The following is a 26537-nucleotide window of genomic DNA, read 5'->3' on the forward strand; positions in this document are numbered from 1 at the left end:
ATGCCGCTGTCCCACAGGGGATCAAACCCGCAACCTTGACATTATCAGCCCCATGCTCTAAGCAGCTGAGCTAAACTTCATGGAAGAACCTCCCACTGTCATCTGTCATATGTATATAGGTCCAACTAGGCTCCTAAGGGCTTCAGAAGTCACTGGGCCTCATGACCAGGTTGACCAGTGAATATGAAACATACTTTAAGAAGGTCAGGAGAAGGCTGTTTCATGCTGTGACCATAGGTTGAGGGAGATCTTTAGCTATAGCTGTGCTCTCCTTTCTCTTCAATTTCCAGGCACATTGCCTGCTTAGACAAGATAAAACACACAGATTGGTTAGACCACTAGGTTTATTTAGGGGCCATGTGACCATCCTCGGAAGCTTTGTTCTCACTCAGCAACATTTGCCCTCAGCAATATTATTGCATTCATTATGTATCTATTTGTTTATTGGATTGTACCCCACCTTTCACTGGAACAGTATCAGTGTGGCTTGCGTATAAAACACTGCAATAGAACAGAACACAATAAAAAAGGCAGTAAAACAGCAGAGTGAGCAGGTAAAAACCCATATAAAAAAGATAAAAGCAGGAGGAAAAAAAGACAATGAAAAGGCTCTCAAATTCCTTTAAAAGCATGAGAGCACAAGATTGACTCGGTTGACTAAAATGTAACAACAAAGGTGTAAGACAAGCATATCCAAAATGGGAGTTCAATCATTCAGGTGCCACCCTAAAGTGGTCCCTGATTGGCGGGAAACACTTGAAGGGGGATAGATCAGTGAGGAAAATGATGCTGAAGCAGCAGCAACCCAAGGAAAACAATGGCTCTGTAAATAGCTCTGGCGGGAAAAAAGGGGAAAGCTAGGGTTTTTTAAGAGACTGTTTTCATCTCCTCAAGAGTACAAAATTCATCCTAAAAATGTCCATGAGGAACATTCAGGGCAACCCTACTTTCTACCTCAATTCTGCATAAAGAAAGGTTTGTTATCTCTGAAAAAGTTATCCAAACAGGATTAAATAGGATGCATGTGTATCTTCTGCTAGCCTTTCTGTGTGGGTGAATGTTATCCTTAGAATCCCCTGCGGGCTAGCATGGTCTGCAGTGAATAGAGCGTTGGATGCAGTTCGGACATGGGAGACCCAGTTTCTGAGAGTCTATTCAGCCATAAAGCTCCCTGGGTGGCCTTGGGCAAGTCATTATGTCTTAGCCTAACCTATCTCACTGGGATGCAGGGAGCGTAAATTAGATGCAGAATTGGTAGGTGCTTGCTTTGCTCGAAAATGCTACAGGAATTATTCATAAACACTGTCACTATTTCCCCCCAGTCTAATATCTTTAAGCTGGGTCCTATTAGTATATATAACTCTATTCTGTGTATATATATATATTAACTTTTTGACTTCATTTACATTTTTACTATATGTATTTTTAAAAATACTGCATATTTGACACCGGCAATTTAGCTTTATACACTTATGGGAACACAGGTGGGGGCTGACTGAGGTAGACTGAAAAAGATAGGCCATTTTGGCTGCACCTCCATGATAATAGGAAGACTTGGATTGGACACCATAGCCATCACATCTAGACTATGGCTGTCCACACATGCACCAATTCCAGAATTATGAGCAGGTGATTCTTTCAATAAACAGCATAGTATTTGTTATAAAATGCATTGCTTTCCAAAGGATATTCACTCTCTCTTATTTTTATTTTTTTAGCATCCAGAAATCAGATTTTTTAAAAAATAAGGAGGTTTTTTAAAAAGGGAATGAAAACTCTGAACCGTTGATTAAAGGAATCAGAAATCTTCTTGGCAAGTAACAGGCATTAAGAGAGAGGCCAGATGTCAAGCAAGTTAAAGACACATCCTTCATTAACTTTATACAGTAGAATTTGAGACTGCCAATTTAGCACTCAGAAGTGTGAAACGGAAAGGAAATTAATGACGGACTAAGGAGAAAGGCAACTTGGCTCTAGTTCTCATCAACGATCCTGTTTTTCTCCTTTCCCCCATCAAGGGCATTTTTGCTGGTCAAACATTATCCTTCCTTTTTCAGTGACCATGGCTAAAGAGGGGTTGTAACCATCACTATTAGCTTTCTCTTGCCTGGCTTTTCATTCTGTCAGTACCTTCAGAATCCTGGGATTTCTGAAATCCCTACACCAATCCCTAAGCAATCACACTGGGGCTGAAGAGGGAAAAGATCAATTTTGCATACAGTTATACACTAGAAGTTGAACAGAATCCATTCCAGAAGTCCGTTCGGCTTCCAAAACGTTCTGAAAGCAAAGCATGGCTTCTGATTGGCTGCAGGAAGCTCCTGCAGCCAATCGGAAGCCACGGAAGCCCTATTGGATGTTCAGATTCCAAAGAACGTTCACAAACGGAACACTCATTTTGAGGTTTGATGCATTCGGGAGCCAAAACGTCTGAGTATGAAGGCGCTCAGGATCCAACAATTAACTGTATTAATGTAAGAATTACCCTGGATCTGACCAATGGTTCATTCCATCTAGTTTGTTTGTTTGTTTGTTTGTTTGGTTGGTTGTAAGTTGCTTTGGGTTCCCCTGAGCAAAATAAAGTGACTAACTAACAAACTAATGGTGGTGGTGATGTACCTGGCTGGATAAACCCAGGATCTCCCTGGACATGCAGGTACTCTATGCATATATGTCCATAAGACTTGTTTCCCATGCTTGCCAAATTCATGGCTTGGGTGCAGTCTGGGCTTACTCTGCACAGGTCCAAAACCCCTTCCCATGTGCATTTAAATTACATTGATAGTAAAATTATCAAATTGTGTTGCTATGACACAAAGCATCCAGGGGCAGGGGAAAGGCTGATCTGGATTGGGATACTTTACACCAGTTCCATCCCTAACCTTCTTGTGTTGAGTGGAAAGGTCTGAAGGAGGATTGTAAGCATGTTCAGATGCACAGTCATCAACTGAAGGTGCACAATGAGGTCGGGAGCTGAAAGAAGCACACAATTCTCCCCCCCTCCCGCCATCCATTTTATCCTCAAAACAACCTTGTGAGGTAGATTAGCCCAAGAGATAGACACTTGTCCAAGCTCACACAGCAACCTTTGTGTCTGAGTGGGGATTTGAACACAAGTCTCCCCAATCTTAGACTTACAGTATGGTACAATGGTTACGGGGTATCTTAAAGATGTGGTGCAAGTAACTTCAGCAATGGCTAGGTATAGCAGAGCTGTGCAGACTGAGATGTTTTAAGATTTGTATTCTATGCTGATTTTGTTCTTCTTTTCCCATTTGCATTGGTGCTTCCCTCTCAGCTTGTATTATGGTGATTATAGCCAGTGAAATTAGAAGTGGCTCGGCTTACTCTGCCTTCAAACTAGTGGATGGTTACCCACTGCACAACTGGGAATGCGTTTCACAAATTCGCGAACTTCACAAGGAATAAGAAAAAGGGTTTTCAGCCTCATTAAATCTGTTTGATGAAATGCCACTTTCTTGAAGAAAGAATCCCTTTCTATACTTGTCCTCACAATCCACATTACAGTTACTCTTAGCTACTTTCAACATAATACCTGCAACCCCTTAGCCACTTTTAAAATATTTCCTATGGGTAATGCTTTCCAACATGAAAGAATTGACCTTAGGCAAGGAGGATCCTGATCCTGACCAGGAATAAAAGAACCAACTCACCGGCTGACTTTCAAACAAACTGTACTGTGTGGCACTTAATTATGTACATCATGCTACTTCACAAGAATATAAGTTCATCTACAACCAGGGGGGGGGGGGAGTTCGATCAGTTTCTAGATTGTATCTGCAAATATCTACCTCGAAAGTCGGGTGTGAAAGGAAAGGGGTGATATTTTGAGGATTTCACAAGCCTATTTTTCCTCTGCAGAAGGAGCTATGCTGGGCATTATTTGTTTGCCAGTTAATGCTGAAGCCTTGAGCATAGCATTTAAAGGCCTGGCCTTCAATTTCATTTCTATATCAGTGGAGGTTGGTCCTATAGGGAGAAAGGGGCACAGCAATAGCTCAGTTGGTTAGAGTGTGGCGCTGCTAACACCAAGGTTGCAGGTTTGATCCTTGTATGGGACAGCTGCATATGCCTGCATTGCAGGGGGTTAGATTAAATGATCCTCAGTGTCCCTTCCAACACAAAAACTCTATGGTTTTATGATTCTATGTGCCCCACCGACAGTCTTGATTCTTCCAAGCCCCCCTGCTTGCCTTCTTACATACAACTAATTCAGAAGAGTAGACCTGACTCTCAGCTCTCCTCCTGCCATAGCTGTCAACCTTCCCTTTTTTTGCAGGAAATTCCCTTATTTCAGCGCCATTTCCCACTGCTTCCCGCTGCTATCCCGGATTGTTAGATATCCCGTAGACTGTCTCTGGGACAGGTGATGCTGCTGATCCCCTTTTTCAAATCTGAAAGTTGACAGGTATGCTGCTGATCTCTTATTTTCGAGGCTGCTGATCCCTTATTTTCAAATCTGAAAGTTGACAGCTATGCCTCCTGGTCCGTGTCACCCTTGCAGAGTTCAGCAAGAAGGAGGCCAATACTAGAGACTGCGTTGGCTCCACCTGTCATTGGCTCTGGCTCCACCTAGTGTTGGCCTTCCTGCCTCCTGCCCTACCAGTCCCAAAGGACATCCCTGCACCATTTTACTTGAGCCATAACTGGTGTCCAATTGTTTGCAAAAAGAGAGACTCCCCTGCCTTAGCACCAACTAATTAATAAAACACACACATCCATTATTTACAGCTATATCAATACAGCTATAGAGAGAGCATACAACTGACAAGCCGCTGTGTGTGTTTAATTGCTTATTTCACATTCATTAAAACATGATGGCAATACAAAACATCTCTCCCTGCTCTGTGTTTGTATGTTTTGCACTCTCACAAGACAATAAAAACAACCCAGTGTCCCCCCAGCCACTCCATTTACAGCTAATTTCCAAGAAGGGCAGAGCAGAAGCAATAAAGCATTTAAAACACACAGCCGCAATCTTTATTTACAATGTATGTTTGCTGAGAACTGTATCTAGCAATGTTGCAGAAACTCATATTGAATGGATACCTGCAGCACTCTAGTGGCCAGTCTTCAAAAATGCAGCATTACAGTGAAAGTGAGGCAAAAACGATCAAGAGCTTCTTTTGTATGTATGTTACAAAAAGACTGCAATTATATCACACAGTTATCTAGGAGTAAGTCCCATTGAAGTCGACGGGGCGTGCTTCTGAGGACACATGTACATTAACAACATGGTGAATGTATTAAAACAAATATGGAAACATATTTGAAATGTTTTATCAGGCCCAGATAACATTTGAGCTTTGCTCAGGGTGTCATATTACCAAAGTCCACCCCGGTCTCAGTGAATGCTAACATTCACTTGTGAGGACTTCCGGGTTGGCGCCATCGCCGAATGGCGGACTCCCTCCGAGCTCCGGAGGGAGCCGGCTCGGCAGGGGCTGGGTTTTACCGCACCGGCGATGCGGGGACCCTTAGAAACCACGGCCACGGGGGCCGTGGACTTGGAGACTCGGCTAGCACCGCTAGCGCCCTCCCGACTCGTGAAGGAGCCTTTTTAAAGGCTACGGATCGGGTGCCGGGGAGAAGCGTGGTGCTTTGAGTCCTCTGCCATCCCTGCCGAGCGAAGCCGCATGCCATCCGGCGGAGAGCGCTGACTTCTTCCATTGAGAATTTGGACTTTTAACAACAACCCGTGAGTAAATTGGAAATCGGGTTTAAAAGAAGAAAAATTTTTTGGATTTGAGACGAGCGGGGGGGGATCTAAAAAGGAAGTCAGTCCCCCTCCCTATTGTAGACATTTTAAAACAAGGATTGGGAAGCCAAGGCCCAAAAAGAACGGTATCTTTGCTAAAATCAAGAATTCCATGATGGGAAAGTACAAGAATTGTGCTGGAGGAAGAATTGAAGGAGAAGGAAAATGCACCCCCCTCCCTGGGAACCGGGGCGATTGAGGAGTGAGCCTGGTGAAAAGAGCCGGTGATTTTGACAGCTGTCAAAGTAGCTGTCAAAGTCGGAATTTTAAAGAGGATTTTATTACAAGGACCTTGCTGGTCAAATTTGTTACAACTTGATATAATTTGTTAAGACTTGAATACAAAATGGCGAAAATACGGAGAACAATCGGATTTTTGGAAACAAAGTTACAACAACCCCCCTAGAGGAGCTTCGGGACATTACAAAGATGGGCGTAAGCCGGGAAAAATACAACACTTCGGAATTTCACAGAACTGGTTATCTCCTGGGAAAGCTGCAAAACTGAAACTGAATCTCGTCTACAGGGTGTTTAGACTAAAAGGAGACAACAGAATACTTTACTGAAGAAGGAAGGGACTGAACGCAAGTTTTTGTTCCTGAATAACAACAACCCATGTAGAGTTATTAAACTTCTGAATAAGAAAGTTTTAGCAGCGGAACAAGAGGAAGCTGGACTATAACCTTGAAAGAACAATGGGGGGAATTTTACAATTTGACATTTTTAAAGATTTAGGAATTAATTTTTAAAAAGTAATCCTAAAAATGGGAAATAATTCTGCAAGGAGTTGGGGGAAAAATGGGATTGATGGACTTAAGACTTCCAGGCTGGAAACATAGATTGGAGGATAAGGGAAATTAAACCGGGGAAGGGGAGGGAGAATTAGAATCCAAAGGCTTGCAACTATTTTCTGAATTGGTTTTCTTTTTTCTAATATATTTCTTATTTTTTTATACTTTTATTCTGTGTGCTTTTACTTTAATGGGAAAAAAGGGGGACATTGTGGAAAGAAAAGGGGGCGGGCTATGGGGAGAGATCTTTTGCTTTTTTTTTTATCAAGGGTGTTGCATAAGGTTTGTATAAATTTAAATTTGAACAATGGGGTATATAAATTGTGCTTTAAATCAGAAACAGAACTTGTGGAAACAACAATATGAAAGGGGAATACGGTAGGGGTGGGGGAAGGGGGGAGTCCCAGAAAGTGGATGTTTGAAAATAAGGTTCTGAATGTATCTTCATAATTTCTTTTCTTCTCTTTCTGTATTTTGGAAACTTCAATAAATATTATTTAAAAAAAAAAAAAAAAAATAACATTCACTTGTGAATCTCAATGTTCACCAAATTTTGGGCATTTAGTGTAAGACACTGATGCACATTTAATCATTTGATATTAGGTGACACATCTGAAAACATGTGATGTTATCATTTCTCCAGAGTGATTCAGCTGAGTCAAATACTTAATGACATCAAGTTTTCTCTTCTGCATGTGAATTCAAAGCTATTTTGAGTGAAAATTGTTTTATTTTGCAACAATTCAGCAACTTGATGTTTCATCAGGATGACTAAATTCCTGAGTGTTTTACATAACTCACTTCACTTTACCAAATGTCTATATAAGGTGAGAAGCAGAATTTCTGTCCATAACAGGAATATTAATCTTTTTTTAAGCCAATGCAACATATTTTCCAACTCAGGTGATGCCTGGTTAATATAATGAATCTTCTACTACTTCCCTTGGGAGGCTATTAAATAACCAAATAGTTCTCTCAATCACCAAGTCTTTAAATATTCAGCTGTTTCTTTTCTGCTTTAATTTTGTTCCATTTATCTAACTGGCATTGCAAAACTCCCCAAAAGCATTTAAGCTCTTTTATAAAAGGAAAAGTGATTCAAAGAGATTTGGCACTATTTTAATGTGGAATTCTTTCCCTAGATGCACATGAATACTCTTTCCATGGCTGGAATAATCTGGTACCCAATTTAGCTATGAGAATTAGGATATGGTTTGATTGATTGACCTTTTATCTACAAACCTGTGGGGAAGCCGAAAGGAAGGCAATAGTAATGTATTATTCAAAAAGGATAATTGCACGGTGATAACACATAGAGAAAAGGTCCAAAATAATATAATTGTAACAGTGACTCTAGGCCAATGATTGCCATCCTTTTTGGGCCCATGGACACATTTGCAAACTGAGGAAATTGTCTATCCTTCTCTCTCTCTCTCTCTCTCTCACCAACCCACCCACCCCCTAGTCTATTGCCTAAAAAGAATGTTTCTTTCAAACCTAATTTCACTGGGTAGGAGACACTCTGCAGGCCTCAGTGAAGGCCTTTTGAGGTACACATGTATCCATTAATGCCATGTTTGTGACACTTGCTCTAGGCAATCCAGTTAGGAAGAGGAGGATGGTGATAATGTGATAACAGAAGGCAAAAGTGCTCTAGGGATGTGATCTTTAATAAACATACTACTTGAGATCTCCATACTTAAGAGCACACTTCAATGAATGTGATTGTTCATATATGTAAACTAACAACCTTTCTCTCCATGATACTTTGCCTCTCAGCCTTTTTGATTGCAAACAAACAAAACACAGCAGAAAACCATCACCAAACAGCTAAAGTTTTACCTCAGGTTTCATTTTCTTCTTGAATCAACATGGCCTCACTTCTTCGTACTTCCTGCTATCATTTAACCCTCCTGATCCTCCATATTGCTTCTGTAAGGCCTGTGCTCTCTTTTCAGCTTTACCTTATCCACTGTACTTGAATTATGAATCCTCTGGGCAGGGAGCAATTCATTGTATGTGTAAGGGTCGCAAGCAGGTTAAGAACCCTTTAAGTCCGCCTTCCTGACCCAGGTGCCTTCTGAATGTTTGGGACTACAATTTCCATTAGTTCCAGCCAACAAGGCCAGTGGTCAGGAAAGTTGGGGACTGTAGTCCAAAACATCTGGAGGGCACCAGGTTGGGTTAGGCAGCTTTAATGTCTGGATAAGAATGCTGATTTGTTTTTTGTTTGTTTGTTTATTAAATATTAAATATTTCTTGGTTTACAAAAGTACAGTGGCACATTGGTTTATGAACTTAATCCATTCCAGAAGTCCATTCTTAAACCAAAGCGTTCTTAAACCAAGGCGTGCTTTCCCATAGCAGCGGGGGACTCAATTTACAAATGGAACACACTCAACAGGAAGCGAAACATGTTATTATTCCAAGGCAAGGTTCACAAACCAAAACACCTACTTCCAGGTTTGCAGTGTTCTTAATCCAAGTTGTTCATAAACTATGCTGTTCTTAAACCAAGGTACCACTGTATGTGCAATGTCTCTTTTTTCAAGTTACATTTTGTACAGATCAGTTTCATTTGTTGAGACATTAGTGTTACATTAGGAAGAAAAGGGGGAAAGAGGTGGAGGGTGCCTGATGAGTGAGGGTGGGGTTGGGTGGTGATGTTTTTATTCTACTTAATGTATGTGTGGGGTTTTGTATCAGCATCGCTTGTGCAGTTTCTCTTTGCTATTCGCTTGTGTTCCTTTGGTGGTGAGAGAGGTTGGGGTAGGCCTAGGGTATTGTTGCTTGCTTGTGATTGGCTGTGGTGAACTTTGTTTTCATGTGTGAGTGGTATGTGTGTGTGTTTTTGTACCAGGTTAGCCGTATTGATTTGTATGCTGTTGGCGGATTTTTGTCATTGTCTTGTTGGGCTGTTTATGTGATAAAGGGGAGCCATACCAGAGTGAAGGAGTCTTCTTCTATTTGTCCCCATGTCAGTTTTAGTTTATTGGTTAGTTTTTCTAATAAGGCTGTTTCCCATACTATTTGATACCATTGGTCCATGCTTACTCCTGACAGGTCTCTCCAGTGTCTGGCTATGATGTTTCTGGCTGCTGAGGGTAGGTTCACCCCACATATTATAATTTACCTTTACTGGAATGCAACTCTAGGTGTTAATCCAGAGAAAAGGACAGAAAGGAGAAACCCTCAAACAGGGCTGGATGTGGATGTGGGGAGAGGCAGAGCAACAGAAATCCAGATTGCTCTCTTCCAGTGCTTTGATTTCCTCCCAAGCTTCTTATTCCCCACACAAACGGCAACTTCTGATGATAGCAAAATGAATACAACCCTGCCTTTTAAAATAAGCTACAAATGAAACAACAAAAAAGGCCCAGACAAAATCCATCTCGACACCTGCCCACCTGTCAGCTACATAAAACCAATCTGCTGAAGCAATAGACATCAGCCGCTGAAGCAAGCCCACTACAAAAGGAAATAAGTTACAGTTTTCTTCAGACATTTTAGTCATTCATCTCCCCTAAGCCCCTGCGGAATAAGCTCTACCTGTAATGTGAGACACTACTAGAATCTCTGCTTCACCCAATGATAGTAGCAATCTATTGTTTCTGAACTATGTTGTCCCTTGAGTTATATCTCAGCTCATGCATTTTTGATCTGTGTGACAATCGTTGTAGCATCACGCCTACAACAGAGGAAATAAGACATTGCTGCTACGGTTTCTGAGTTTCTTCAACATTTTGCTGCAGCCTCATATAAAATGCAATCAATTAAACAACAATAAAACCAAGGCAAAAACTGGAAAGCAGCTATATCTAGTTCAGGCTGGGATCCAGAATATACACCTGTATTTGAAGCAGTATATGGTGAATCAGAGTTTCATGTGTGTAAACACACAGGGACACGTAGTGGACACATCTTGGTGCATACTGACTGGTGGCCTGCCAATAACAATGCATGTTTTCTGAATGTTTGACATATGTCACCTTTTCCAATGTGATGGTATTTGCCACTGCTGAATGCCAGTGCAATGTAGTGATAAGTTGACTTAAGACCAGTAAGACCTGGTCATCCTCAGCACCAGCCTTAGAGAGGAGCTGCAGCTTATTTGGTTAGCTCCACCTTCAGTTCTACGTGAAGCTGCCCTTGGCCTGGTTGAGAGGCTCCAGCTGAGGCCAAGCTATTGATGGGGACAGACTATCACCAGTGCATAACTCTGGTGCTTAAATGCTTACATTGACTGGTCATACACTACCAGACCATGTTCAGGGTTCTTGTATTAATTTACAAGGTATTTAATAACATGGGTCCAGGATACCTCAGAGAGTGCCGTGCTTCAAATTCCTAGCGTCATCCCACAAAGAGGGGATCCCCCTCCTCAAAGTATGATGACAGATCTCTTAGGAATAAAGAGTTAGTTAGACATAGCCACATGGCAGAGGGGTTCATGAAGAGAAGACCCAGCGCAAGCTGCTTGAATTTGAAACCAGGCAGTAGATTCCCATATCATTGGGCTAACCTTTAGATTTACTTTCTTAGCTTTTTGAACGAGTTCAGAATCCTTGCAGTTGGTAATGAAAGTGAAAGAATGGCAGACCAAAAGCAGCAGACTGCTAATATTTTCCCCTACCAGACTGCCAGGAGAATCACAGTTTCAGTTTATTCTCCAGCACATAAAAGACCAAGTATCCACACAAAGCATCTGAAGATACTTCACCACTGTGACCTACTTGCAGCAGGAGCAGAAGGACAATGGTTTTGGAATAATATCTGATTGTAGCATGCCTGCTGTCAATGAATCCTTTCGAAAGGGCATCCTTCTAAAGGAAATGAAAATGCAGGACTGCTGAGGTATTGCTTTGAAGAAAAGTCCAAGATACAGAACAGTATTTTATACAATAGTTTCTTCACCCTACCATTCATTGTTTGGTTAGAAAAATGGGGTTATTTTCTAGATGATTTCTCTTTCCTAGTCAATGTAAGCACTTCTACTCATGAAAGGTGGGGCCCCAGGTTTCTTCTAATCTACTTACACACACTTTGCAGCCATTCATAAAAGGTGCACCTGAGTCCTAGGGAACCCTTTGGAACTGAATGTAATTCAACAGAGGGCTGTAGTGGGTGGTGGTGCCCAGCCTTGTGTGAGTGGAAGTGTTTTCTGTTAGTGCAACACCAGTGCTGGATACAACCATTAACCCCGTGTCTTCTCCCACTATGTACCCTCCAGATGCTTAAGACTACAAATCTCATCTATGATGGTGCTGGCTAGGCCTGTAATTGAAAACATTTGGAGGACACCAGGCTGGGGAACGCTGCCCTAGCATATTACCCTCTCTCCCATTCCAATTAATAGAAGTACCATATCTTCTGCACTACCAAACAAAGAGAAATGGCATGACTGCCTCCACAGTACAACTACAGGGTTCATGTGATGGGAAAGGGTGGAAACATGTAGGTTGGTCTGATTTCCCTTTTAGGAAAGGTCTGGTTTAAAAATGCACGCAACTCGAAAGCTTTCTACTAATTTCCCATGAAGTAAAATATATTTATAGCGTAAGAATAGGAAAATCAAATCAACAAATGTTCTGAAAATGGACTCCTCCGAGGAAAATGGCTAGAATCACAAATATGTAATCTTGACCTGCAAACAATAGAAAACTTCATAACACCATCTATGATAGGCACGCTTAAACCAGACCAACACTCATTCCTCAATAGCCCCATACAAGAATCCGAGATATTGACCATTATCAAAAAGCTGAAACATGGCAAATCCCCAGGTCCCAGTGGATTCAGTGCCACATTCTACAAAAAGTTTAACTTGCTCCATTAACCTTTTTAACAACATACTTGAAGGCAATTCTATTACTGAATCCTGGAGACACTCCAAGACAGTGTTCCTGTAAACCTGATAAGGACCAAACTCTTGTAGGATCTTACTGATTTCCTTAATTAATTAGGATGTAAAAATATTGTCAGTGGTAATGGTAAAGAGGTTGAATGTGTTTAAAGGCACACTGACATCCCCCAATCAAACAGGAGTTATACCAAAGCAACACATATGATACTCTTTCTGCTGAGCCTTGAACACCACCCATAATTCCCCCCCGAGCAGAATCCAGACAGTCTTCATTTCCTTGGATACATTCAAGGCCTTTGACAGAGTTGAATGGAGCTTTATTAAATTTTTGTTAAACAAAATGATTTGGGGGGAGGGGGAAATTCCTCCACTTTGTAGACAAAATGTATTTTTTAAAAACAAAACAAAACACCTCAGAAACAATCTAATGAATAGACTCAGCTCCTTGGCAATCTGACTACAGCAAGGTACTAAACAAAGTTGCCTGTTGTTCCCCACAACTCTTTGCACTAGTGATCAAAACCCTTGCAAACAAGATCGGAAATGGTGGCAACATTTAAGGCATAACATCAGGAAAAAGCTCACATACCAGCAATCTGTTTGCAAATGATGTCTTATTAATGGCAGAAAATCCCAGTCAAGCCTAGCCAGCTCTTCAATCCATTTTACAGCAGTTTCATGCAGCAGCAAGACTCAAAACAAATAATTCAAATTCCACAACAATGACCTTCAATATTCTTAGAGAAGCAAAACAACAACAACAACAAACAAACACAAAACCCCCACCTGCAAACCTTGTCTGGCTTCCAGCCATGTTGTGGGTGGTTTAGATATGTGGGGGTGATGCTAACTAAAGATTTAAAGTATTTGTACAAAAGAAATCACGCCAGTCTTGCTTCCAAACTAAAATCTGACCTTTGCAGGTGCAGGTGGAAACATATAGTCTTTTCATGGCTTGGTCACATTGCCATCCTCAAAATGACCACCTTACCTTGCTTTCTATTTTTAATCCAAGTTCTGCCAATAGACATTCCAACCAAGACCCTCAAGAAGTAGTAACACACAATGGAACTCTACACCAACAAAGGCAAGCACAACAAATCAGCCCAAATTACTCTCTATAGACTTAGATCTAGAGAAAGCCTCAGCTTTCCTAACTTACAGTTTTATTTTGACACCTTCCAACTAAAGCAAATGCTCCACATCATCAGAGGTCCGGACATTCCCTGGATAAGAATGGAGTCTTCACCACAATCATTAACAATACAAGGCCTTCCTTTATTGCCCATGTCCTGGAATGCAGTCAGGAAAATTAAAATTCCATTCTTAAGACTTACCTTCTTGGTCTGGAAATGTTGAGCTCCTCTTCTGGCACCCCTTCCATCTATGGCTTTCCCTTTCCTCAATCTTCTGAGCTTTTGACAAGAGGATAAGTATCTATAATATAAAGAATGGGTATTCAGACTTCACAATCTTCTTCCTAGAGGCAAATCCATTGAAAAAGAAGCACTAGCAGTCAGGCATGTTCTACACATGGTTGTGGGATTTACCAATTTGTTCATTTGCACACAAACTCTACAACCAAGTACAACCTCTGAGATCTCAAACTACATTTGAACACCTCTGCCCCTGCCCAGGACTAGAAAAGGATAGTTTCCCAAATTTATAAACTCCTGCTTGACCGACAGGTGGGATTCATCTACAAATCTTAGATCCCAGTGGGATCATTTGTTGCACTTTTATCATTTCTCTTACACTTTTTAAAAACAGCATTCCATATTTAGTCTTCAAGAGCATGGTGATATTCAATAGTACTACAGTGGTACCTCGGGTTACATACACTTCAGGTTACATACGCTTCAGGTTACAGACTCCACTAACCCAGAAATATTACCTTGGGTTAAGAACTTTGCTTCAGGATGAGAACAGAAATCGTGCAGCAGCGACAGCAGGAAGCCCCATTAGCTAAAGTGGTGCTTCAGGTTAAGAACAGTTTCAGGTTAAGAACAGACCTCCAGAACGAATTAAGTTCTTAACCTGAGGTACCACTGTACTACATAATGGAAGTTTTCCTTCTGCTTCAAGTGGAACAGAGAGATGCTTCACTCCCAATGGTGCAGCGGGCTTAGTCACATGGCCAAATCTAAACGCAAAGCAGCTTGGGATTTCAGGTGTTAGCCTCACTGACATCAAAATGAAAAGGGAAAAGGTATGTTGCTTAAGCATTATTTTACAGTTGCAGCCTTTGTTTGATTGTTTTGCAAAATCTTCCACTTATACAGAACCAACAGTTTATATTTGTCCATATTAGACTGCTCCCGGTGAGAGAATATAACATCCTGATTGTATGACTGTGAATCTCCATTTCAATTTTTACATTTTTAAAAATTACCTGTTTGCTTGGTTTCCACAGTATTTTCTGTTGCATCAAATAAAAATAATCCTTCTTATTTCCTCTTTCCCGCTATGAAAAATACGGGCAATATAATAGAGCTCAGATAACATACTATGAGGAATTGTACACATTTAAATGAAGGCATATACTTCAAATCCAGAATCCTAGTTAAGTGGTCTCAGGAACCTCGACTCATTCATCTCACCCTGGCTGAGAGAAAAATAGTACAGTGTCTTGTGAATATGCAAATTACTGAGTATTAATTACCTCCAGCAGCCATATATTCCAAGTTTAAGTGTTAGAACTCAGCCAAGGCAATAAGACCAAATCAGGTCTGTCTTCGTAATTTACATTTTTATAGTTCTTCCTAAAGCAATCCAGAATTGACTTTTACTGCCATGAGAGGGCATAAGCTAGTATATAAATGTACTTACTACACTTGTTATAGATGTTGCTTTTAAACAGGGCTACACTATTCAACTGTTTTAAACACTGTGTAACATCCTGGAGTAAAAACTAGCACCGGTGAAAGTGGAGCACCTGAAGGAGCAATAAAATGAGTAACCAATCAGTCCTGTGCATGTAAAATCCCACAGGTCTGATAGGGGCATAACCCTACATTACAGTACAAAGGCTTGCAGCTAAACTCCCAACAGCTGAGAGGAGATCAAGGGCAGTACTACACATTGCCTCATCAAACTGTGTTCCAAAATGTTAATACACCCTGGAAGTCATTGTGGTGTATTGGTTAGTGTGTCAGGCTGGGAGAGAAGGGTTCAAAGTCCCACTCAGTCATGACCACCCTTCATCCAAAGATCACAGGCTGGGAACAACATAAAAATGTGTTGATCTCAGACTGAGCCTCATAGCAGCTTCAACTCACAACAGGTAGCTGCACTTTCACTGAGAGGTGTTTCTCCATTTATAGCAGAATCATAGCAGAATCATAGCACTGTAAAGGAGTCCAGTCTTCTGCAGGTGTTTACTGGATGACGGGTGGTATACAAATTATTTAAATAAATAATAAAAATGCACAGCATCTCTAAACTGATTTAGAATTGCTAGAGGACTTCAGGAGAATTATACTTGAGTCATAAGTATATCTCCTACAATGCAAGTTATGAGCCAGGAAAATTGCAAGATTCAGTTCCATCATTAATCTTCACCTCTCCCTCACCTGCAATATGGGGATAATAGCACTGACCCACCTTATAGGAAAAAGGACTGTTATAAGAATTGCTAGGATTACAGATGTGAAATGTGTCAAACACTTGAAATGAGCTAAAATAAATGCTAAGTATTATTATGCATCTGAAGAAATAGGCTGCTACTGATTAAAGTTCACACTGCAGTAAATCTTGTAAGCGCTGAAGCATTTGGGGGGGGCGTTCTTTCTCTTTGTAGACTAATGAGGCTCATGTTTGTTTTTTTTAAAAAGGCAGCTAACAATTGATACTCAGTGTTGATCTGTTTGAGGTGGCAATGGACATGCTAGAGGAAGCGCCACCATTTCCTATGGAAAAGGAGCCCACACTTCCACATCACTGAGCTTAATCCTTGTTTTCACAGAAGTCAGTTATCAAATAATTAAAAATCACACCTAGTATTTCAACATATATTTAAAAATATTTTAAATTTGTCAGTCGCATTATCTTGCCCAGAGCAACCCAAAGCAACTTATAACCAAACAAATAGACAATAAACCTCACACAGGTACATTAAAAACAAGAGGAAAGAGAAATACATTAAAAACATTCCACCCGCTTCTAAAAAGCCACTGATACTTGATGCCCAAAGGTTTGGTTATAGAGGAAAGTTTTTGCCTGGCACATAAAAATATAAAATGATGGCGAACAGCGAGCCTCCCTGGAGAGAGCATTCAACAAAGAAAAGGCCTATTCTTGAGTTGCCACCCTCCAAATCTCTAATGGAGGGAGCACATGAAGAAGGGCATCAGATGATGAACATAGGGTCCAGGTCAGTTGATATGGGGAGAGGTGGTCCTTGAGGTATTGCAGTCCTGTGCTGTTTAAAGGATTAATTGGTCGAAACCAGCACTTAGAATTGTCAGCCAGTGCATTTGGGCCAGGATTGGTGCCATATGCTTAGATAGATAGATAGATAGATAGATAGATAGGTGGATGGATGGATAGATAGATATGAATAGCCTCTGCCTGTCTCATAGTTCAATCTCTAGTTTGTTTTTAGTGTTGCACAAATAAAATGAAACTAATGGAAACTATGGCAATACACTGGATATCAGTTTACTAGTACCCGTTTATCCCTATGTGAAGCCAGGCTTCCCATTTCATTTGTTCCTTGAAAAATACTACGATGTTCAGGTGGTGGAAGCATTACATGGGTATATCAGACCTTGACACCTTTGGAAAACCTGTCTACAAACCACGGCTATACTAGGGATGGGAGGAGAAAGCCCAGAGGCATCCAGCACTGAGAAGTATTGTAAAGCAAGTTGGGCATTTCCTAAATGCAGTTATTCTGACACTCTTCTCTCTCTCCCTCTCTCTTTTCTTTCTGAAGAGCAGCTCTCTCCCCTTGTATCATGCTGCAAGTTTTTTTCTATAAATTTGGAGGAGTCTGAAAAGCAGACTGTGATGTGACACTGTGGGAGGAAGATGGGTTGCTGCTTAAAATGAAAACAAGAGATCCACTTCTCCATGAGCAGATCTCACCTTGTACTACCTTTGATCACAGCCACCGTGCATAATCCAGAAAGCACTATTTCTAAGTGTGTGGGGGGAATCCTTCATTTTGAATCAAGGCTCCCACAGTTGGAGTTCACCAACAATAAGTGATGATGAGAAGTGGAGGGTGCAAATCTCCCCATTCCAAGAAGTGCTCCCATTCTGAGTCAGACCCAGGTCCATTTGTGTCTGAGGCCAAGTCAAATGGGGCTTAATCTGCTGCCTTGCCACTAGCCATACCTGCCATTTCTACCCTTTATATTACAGGCTTCCTCAACTTCGGCCCTCCATATGTTTTTGAGACTACAATTCCCAGCATCCCTGATCACTAGTCCTGCTAGCTAGGGATCATGGGAGTTGTAGGCCAAAAACATCTGGAGGGCTAAGGTTGAGGAAGCCTGCTTTATAAGCAGCAGCAGCAGCAGCCGCAGCCAAATATTTCTGTTTGCAAAAGGGCAGGAGAAAACCAGTGGTCAGGAGAAGTCTGCTAGATGCTGCCTTAACCTTGAAGTGACAAGGGATGGGAAGGATTATTTCAAGCTCAGGACAGAAAATATAGGAAGCTGCCTTATATCAAGTTAGATCATTGGTTCATCTAGCTTAGTTTTGTCTGCACTGATTGACAGCAGCTCTCCAGGGTTTCAGGCAGGATTGAACAAGGGACTTTCGGCACGCAAAGCAGATGTTCTACCACTGAGCCGTAGCCCCTTTCTTAGGTGGGCCTGCTGTGAGTTCTTCCTATTCCTAACCCTTTGCAAAGAAGGGGATTTTGCTTGTGAAGGTGAGGGTGGGAACTGGTAGGAAATGGAGCTTCTTGTGGGGGAAACATCTTTGTGTGTGTATGTGCTTGCTAAAGTGCATGTGCATGCATCAATATATTACATTTACTTAAAACATTTTTCATAAATAAATTCTGTCAAATATTATGATAAGCAGCAGCAAAAAGTCATATCAAAGTTGTGTTGTTTTTTAGTATTTGAAGTCATAGCACATCACTACTTATCACTATATCCTATACAGTACAATAAAGTCACATATAAACAGAGGCATTTTCTTCTTCTTAAAAAATGTATCATTTAGTGAAGTCCAACAACTTTCTGGAAGCTCACAGGTTCCATGTTGTATTCAGAGGTGCCAAGCCTCCTTTATGGACCCTATCCATGCATTTGCCATACATGTATTGCCACCTCGACCTGCCCTGCAGTACAAAAAAGGAGTGCCTACATTTTAAAGTTGTACACAATCAGGAGAGTCCTGATTGTATGAACCACCTACATTTGTATAACTGTGTACATAATGGGTCCACTTTTTTCCAGGTGTCTTGCTCAATGCACAAATATTGAGATGGAGGCCAATGCATCACAATCAAGAGCAGTACGAACAAGGAGCTCTCTGCCCTCTTTATGAATTTAGCATACCCATAGACCAGCCCCGCATGAATAGGGTTTATTTTTGTGACATGAACCTGTCAGTTTTGCTACTTCAGTTTCTGAGAGGTGGGGCTGGATAATAAGTACATTGGGTCAAGTGCATTAGTACATTTCTTTGTAGGCTGTTACATTTGATACATTTTCTTGAAAGGCAGCAATGATAAGATTTATATGTTCTTATGCATACCCATTACATCTCAGTTGGCAAAGACACCAATATGGAATGCCATGCTGCAATGAATTGCTTTAAATCCACCAAGTAAATGTAATACATCATGCAACGTCTAGAGAAGACTGCAAATTTGGTTTTCTGGGGAAAACAATACCCATGGTCCTAATTAAATATGTGATAACTTAGATACACCTATAAATCTGGAACCAGTGAAACCCTAAGTACGTCTGATTTTATTCCATGCCTTCCTCTTGCATGGGCACAAGACATATTAATCAATAAAGCTTATAAGGAATATGTAATTCATCATAATTCCACTGAGATACTGTTTGCTGGTCCAGACCACTAATTACCGAAAGCCTTTAAAAAACGCTTTCATTTCTTTCCTCTTTCTTTTAAAAGAAAGAAAGAAAGCACACATTTTTAAATGCCACATCATCAATTATTGTAATGCCACAGAAGATTAATTTAGCCAGGCCAATAATTCTCATAATTGACATCTTATTTCAAGGATAGAAATGCTGAGGAATGACAGAAATATATATTTAAAAAATAGCACAAAAGAAGAAATTGGTATCAATGTTTCAATCATGAGTCAAGTGCTCTAGGTGGGACACAGAAGAGCCTGAAGGTTTTGTTATTATATTTATTTACTTCAGTGATCAAATGGTTTAGCCATTCATGATCAGGATAGCTTCATGAAGTTTCATCTCACTTTCTAGTCATGAATTAAGGATGAGAGATTTCAGTGGCCTAACCATGTTCCCCAGTGGTGTTTTCTCTCTCCCCACCCCCAATTTAATTGTTATTAGTTTTCCAAAATTTTAAACAAATTGAATTGAATTTAACACCAATTTAACTCCAGTGCTATTTTTCTAGAAAAAGAGGTGCCAGAACTCACCATGAACACCTCCCTCGTTCTCTCCGCCACCTGAGAGGTGTTAGAACTGAGTTCCGGTAAATTCCGACTGAAAAAAAGCCTTGGTATAGGAGCCTGCTATTATTTCAACTTTCTAAAGTCAAATATTGGGGGGGGGGGCATACAAATCCATGGGGATTATCTAATATAATCCTTTGCCCTTTAGCCCCAGACATTAAATTTTATTAATGGCATAAGAAAATAACAGTGAATGTGTTTGTTTATATATATTTATATGCTGCATTATATAGGTACTCCAAACAGAAATCGTCTCACATGTACACACCAAGTATAAAACAACAACAACAAATGAATTAATAACTGAAGCACAAATAAAACTCAAATTCACAAGCAGCAGCAGCAAAAGTCAGCAGGTTTATAGGGCAGGTATATTTGTTGACCAACAGTCTGTTGCTGACCACTAGAGCAGTTCCACTATGATAAGTAGGCCTTATTTCGTTGCAAGTAATAAATTGCTGTCTATTGTTTATGGATGCAGTGAAGGAATGTAAAACTCAGTTCTGCCATCAGTTTGTTAACGTAGCTTGAGCATAATACATTGTCAACAAGCAATTTTGATTTTATGACGCCTCCCTTTCTTTTGCTTTTTAAAAATGCAGGTCAGTTTGAACTACTAGTTGGTTACTGCAGAAATGTTAGGCCTGTAGTTGCTATGGCGATGTGCCATTAGCAGTGAACAGGTACTCTCAGCAATAGATATATTCTTCCATCATGCCTGTCAAAAATGTACCAGGCCAGTACATTTGGCACCACGCTGCTATATTTTAACTCTGAACCACAGTTTTCAGGCAGTGCCTGGCAGAACTATTTTCGTCTTTTGTATGTTGTGTTTCCTTGCTCACTTGACTGACGCCTATAATCACATGAAGAGTAAGTGCACCTTGAGGAATGAAAGGCCTTTTGTTGACAACTAAATGGTAGGTGGGGGTTTGGAATGATAGACAGAAAAGTTACTGGGGTGAGGTTGTGGAAGGTTTGTGAAGGAGAGGATAATATTGGTGTGTGTTTTTGCTTAAACCTGCCCCCCCCAAAAGCCCTGGGATACAGCACACAACGTCATCGAGAAGGATGCTATTTATCTAGAACAAAAACAAGTGTTAGAAGACAGTAAACAATGACTCTTTGTCCTGTGTCTGGAATCTTTTAGCATACTACAGCTTTCCAAGTTAAAGACATATATATATATATTAAATAGCATTTGTGTATCAGGCAAGGTATACTATTCCACATATACAAGGTATAATTTAAAATGCACTGAAACCTTCTATACAGCTTTGATGAAGTATGTGTATGCATTCTTGCCCCTCTCTTGATTGAAAAAAAGTGCATTATTTATGAACCTAAGAAAACCTTGACCAATATAAATGAGCACGGCTTTGGAAAATGCCTGCCTATTTTGCTCCCCTTGTGAATATCAGTTCAATTAGTTGCTTGCACACTGATTCACAATGGGATCTTTCTGCCTAACACGATTGCTGTTACTTGAGGGGGAAAGCAACTGATGTTATTTTGATGCCCAGTAAAGTGAGATGTGCAGCAGTCCCTATGCACATTAACTCTTAAATAGGCTGAGCCAAGCTGAATGTGGCTTATTTCCAGGTAAGTATGCATAAGATTGCAGCTGCTTCACTTATGAATATTTGTGTCCACTTATATAAAGGCAGAACACACACTCGGCACAAGATGAACCGTTGCTGAGTTGTAGCAGTTGAAATTTCAAAAGGAGGAATCTGATACAGTATTTGAATGCTTCCCTCTATCTTTAAAGTTTCCCTACATAGAAAAAGAAGCATCACAAGGAGAAGCCTATAATCCTAGGGGGTGGACAATAGGTCTATTTCTTATCTGTGTCACTTTTGAATGTGTTCACCCATAGCCTATCCTAACCTGTTTCTGCATCAATTTTCAATTTCAAAAGAAATACTCATCAAAATTCACATTTAAACACACATTTCTAGATATATTTCAGCAACACACATTTTGATGTGTTTTTGCTCTTGAAATACACATTTTAAAATATATTTTGAACAATATTTGAATGAAGCTGTTTCACACATGAAATACAGTGGTACCTTGGTTCCCGAACGACTTGGCTCCCGAACAAATTGGCTCTTGAACGCTGCAAACCCGGAAGTAAGTGTTCCAGTTTGCGAATGTTTTTTGGAAGCCGAACGTCTGTTTTGGCTGTTTCTGGGGCCAATCAGTCAACCAGAAGCCGTGCCTTGGTTTGCGAATGTTTTGGAAGTCAAACGGACTTCCAGAACGGATTGAGTTTGGGAACCAAGGTACCACTGTACATCATTTGATGCTGAAGTCAACACGTGATAAATATGCACAAGTGACATCATTCCTTCATCACAATTTATTAGCAGCATCTTCTTCTCCCCTCCCACCATACCATTATGCAGAGTGAATCAGTCTTCCTGGCAGGTGACTTGCTGTGGCATAATGGGGGGCAAAAGAGCAGGTGGGCGGGCAAAAGGGCAGGTGAGTGGATGGGCAGGAAGGGTGGTGGGCATTTAATTGTGATGCTAACACACCAGCAGAGGCAATCCAGTACTCCTGCTGGTGCATTTGCACCAAGTCACCATGCCTATCCCTGGATACCACAAAGACCTACCTGCCAAGAAGCTAGTATAGTGGTTTCACATGACTTGTTGAGCCCCTTCTGGTGCAACTTTTGTTTATGCAAATGCTTCTAGCTCACAGATGTTCCCAGCTCATTTCTGAGAGCTGATATTCTAGTGTAGAAATTTTCCCTTACAGATATTGACATCTGCATAAACTTATCTGCATTGCACAAATTACTTTGCTTGCATCACAACTGTAGAGCAAGAAATCTCCAACAGCACCAAAGGACTCAAATGTGTATTTTATTGACTTTTATATATTTTTTAGTTCCTTCATCCTCTCCTCTATATGGGAGTATAACTATAGAATTGCCCAGCAGAGCAAGTACCCCAAACTTTTAACAACAACAATTTTTATCTTTTTACTCTTTTTACACTGTGGCACAGCATACAACAGTCTATGTATTTACATGCCTCTTATACAGCATCAGGTGCAGAGCAGGCGAGTATAGCTTTGGAGAAATGGCCTTGTGGGCCAAATTAGAACTCTGCATGGCCTAATTTGGCCAGTGAGCCAGAAGCTCCCTATGCAGACATTTTCACCATGTAGGTGAAGCAGTTAAGTACTCTGCATTATCTGAACCATATTTAGTGCTCAAAGATAAGCTGCTAAAGAAGTACTGAAAACAGGCACAGCTTTCAAGCAGTCTAGCAAGCTGGAAAAAAGAAATGTTTAGGAAGGGTACCAAGGGAGCAGGATTGAAATCATACATCCATAAACTTCAAGTACCAGTCACAGTGTGGCTTTATGTAAAAAAAAAAAAAAATATCTAAGAAACCCTATTTCCCCCCACCCCACCTTGGTTCAGAATCAGCAGCAAGGTTCTGTGTTCAATTTCTGAATCATATCCATGTCACACTTACCCAAATATCCACGTAAACATACCAGGATCAGCACGAGGGGTTGTTTCATTCCTAAAAAGCAACTTTTGAAAGGGGTTACTTGATATGGGAAGTCAGGTGGTGCAGGGATGGGGCAATAACTCTTTCTCAAGCAACCACATACTTTGCATAACTAGCAAATGAGATGCATAATATGCAATTAATGCCACCTGGCTTTGGGGGGGGCAAATCCTACCCTAACCCGCCATGGAGCTGAGCATTGTATTTCGGCAAACCCAGCTTTGTGTATGCATGTGTGCGTGATGAATTTTTAACAATAAGGCTCATTAAAGAAAGTTCATGTGTTGCACCATTATAACCAGTTGCTGTCCGGTGTAGTTGAAACTAATGTCTATGGAAAAAATCTGAAGATATTTAATGGATTCTTATGGTGGCAGATGAAATTTGAGATTCATCAGAAGCAAAGCACATGAATCTGATTTGCAAATTCGGAGAAGAGGAGAAACATTAGTTTCTTCAGTGCTGTAAAAGCTACATACTGCTTCATCATAACTCATTGCATTGGAGATAGAGACAGAAACATTGAAAGAGTTACTTGCTTTAGATCATCATCCAGATAAATGTGTTCCATTACATGCAGGCCTTTGGATGGTGAGCATCTCCCTACAGGGTAGATAAATCTGTATTTGGGCAGTCTGTTAAAAATACATTAACTATTTTAAATGCATCATTAGGCATTCTTTTATTGCCTTTACCTATGGACCTTACAACTCAATATGCAGTAAAGAAAAATGTAGGAATTAACAATGAACATTTCTATATGTGTTATGTATGGGTATTGATTTTTAAGCCAATGAATGTAATTATATTAAAAACTATGGACATCAGCAGAAAGTAATGAATTTGTTTATATGAGCAAAGAAGCTGTCATCCTGTTCCATCAGTTCTTTAGCAGAGGCTCACTATTAACCAAGCATCAAGAAATCATGGAGGGAAAAATGGCTGTATTATCTCATTAATGCAAACTTTTTTTTTTTTTTTTTGTATTTACAACATAACCCCATATACTGGGCAGAGTAAATCATTCCACTGAAATTTCAACACACAACTGGTTCAATTTTACTCTCTTATCTGCATATGTATAATTCTGAGTTTACTGATGTGGTTTCGTGTGTAGCGATCACACGAGAAATTTCATGAAGCTCATCAAAACTGCTTTTGTTTCTTCTTTTCTTGGAATGCCCCAGATTATTATTAACCAAGCAGGAACCTCCCACCCAGCAAGTTCTATGACAAAGGGGAAATCAGTGTTTTTCAACATGTCATTCTGTGGGTTGCAGCATCACACTTTGAATCTCTCACTAAATTATTCCTGTATTTCTAGGTTGGATTAACCACAGGAAGGTTTCAATCTGGTTGCATCAATTTAGTGTCCACATCCCAAATGTATTGTGACTGGTATTTGTAATGTGGATTGCCTATGTCTGATAAAACATATGCATAACAAAACATATTGTACCTCTCCCAATATCTGTGCTATAGCTTTCATTGTTGCATCACAGGGACATAACATCTCAGCGACCAAACTCCTGGGCTGCTATTTTTTAATCCTCTGAATATGACAGGGACCCTGAATTGTACTGCAATCTGACATCAAAGCAGTGATTCAGTTCAATGGGGAGCAATAGCTCCTGCACAGAACACCATGACAGGCTTGCAAGACACGCCCCCCTCCGAGAGCCAATGAGCATTGTGATGGAAGCATAAGACATTTTGATGCCTGAGGCAAAGGACCAAATGACACCTCACTCCTTCTGTGTACACAAGCTGTCCAGACTGGTAGGTGAATCTAACTACAACACTGGCAATGGTGAATGGGTAGCATTCTCCATTTCACCCAAGGGCAGCAAGCTAAGTCAGGGGAAGCATGGCAGGAACAACTCCATCCTTCAACATTTGCTGCCACTCTCTGCATGTCAACATCTGCCTGAGGTTGCCACTACGCTCTGTGAAGACCTCCTTCTACATAGAATGGACCTACCAAGTTCAGTTGTGGCCTGGGCAGGCCAGTCTTCCTGTTATATACCTGCTGGTTATATACCTGAGGGGAGGTTGCCTGCTGGGGAGCGGGAAGGCTAGCCAGGCCCCCTAGATTTAGAGGCCCTAGGCTTCAGCCTACTTAGCCTATACATAAATCCGGCACTGTAATCAGCTATGTCATATGTAATGAAGGGAGAATGCTATATTGTTCCTGCTGAAATTATTTCCTGTATTATTTATTAATATTAAACTAATATTATAGTTAACTGTTGATAAATTGCTGGCGATTGTTATTACTTTGTTGTTGTTGTTATCATCATTATTATCATTATCCTCATAATCATTAATTTATATATAGCACCAACACTCTGCATTGTACTTTACAAGAAAAGAGTCCCATGCTGCAAGAAGCATATAGTCTACAATTCAATACGGAGGAGACAACAGAGGGAAAGGATAGCAAAGTTATTACCCAAGTTTAAGCTGCTGGATTTCAGATTAACTTGCAGAGAAATATCTTGACAGTAGTTACAGTCTGAAAATAGAACAAACTATGGGCAGAGGGCCCACCATTGCTGGAGGTTTTCAAGAAGATACTTGATAGCCATCTGTTGAGGATATGCACAATCTGGATTTTCTGTACTGAGTAGTGGCGTTGGATCTGATGTCCTACAAAGCCCCCCAGAATGCTCAAGATCCATGTCATACATTTAAAATACTCGTATACCACTTCAACACTCATAGTTATCCCTCCAAGAGACCTGGGAATTGTAGTTGTTAAGGGTGCTGAGAATTGCTAGGAGACCCCCTCACAGAGCTACAGTTTCCAGCCCCCTTAACAGACTCAAGTTCCCAGGATTCTTTTTTTTCAGGGGGAGGGGGAGCTATTTGGTGTATGGTGTGGGTGTGACTAAAAGAAGGGTAAACAAGGAAAGATATTGTGTGACTT

At 40.6% G+C, this 26537-nt stretch overlaps 1 long non-coding RNA gene across 4 annotated transcripts in view; it reads right to left on the reverse strand.

Annotated features, from left to right (window-relative positions):
* The window catches only part of LOC310759853, a 42600-nt gene extending 27231 nt beyond the window's left edge, over positions 1–15369 (reverse strand). For 2 of the 4 annotated variants that reach the window (XR_014546571.1, XR_014546572.1), the window contains exons 1-2: positions 15263–15369; positions 13771–13870 (exon numbers count right to left, since the gene is read on the reverse strand). This is a non-coding gene — a long non-coding RNA (uncharacterized lncRNA). Of the gene's footprint in view, positions 1–200; positions 300–11302; positions 11394–13770; positions 13871–15262 lie in introns of those variants that run through there. The other 2 variants (XR_014546573.1, XR_014546574.1) reach the window with 2 other exon arrangements.
* Between the last annotated feature and the right edge of the window lie 11168 nt (positions 15370–26537).

This window comes from Podarcis filfolensis (genome assembly GCF_964270895.1).
Source record: "Podarcis filfolensis genome assembly, chromosome: 3".
Taxonomy (NCBI): domain Eukaryota; kingdom Metazoa; phylum Chordata; class Lepidosauria; order Squamata; family Lacertidae; genus Podarcis; species Podarcis filfolensis.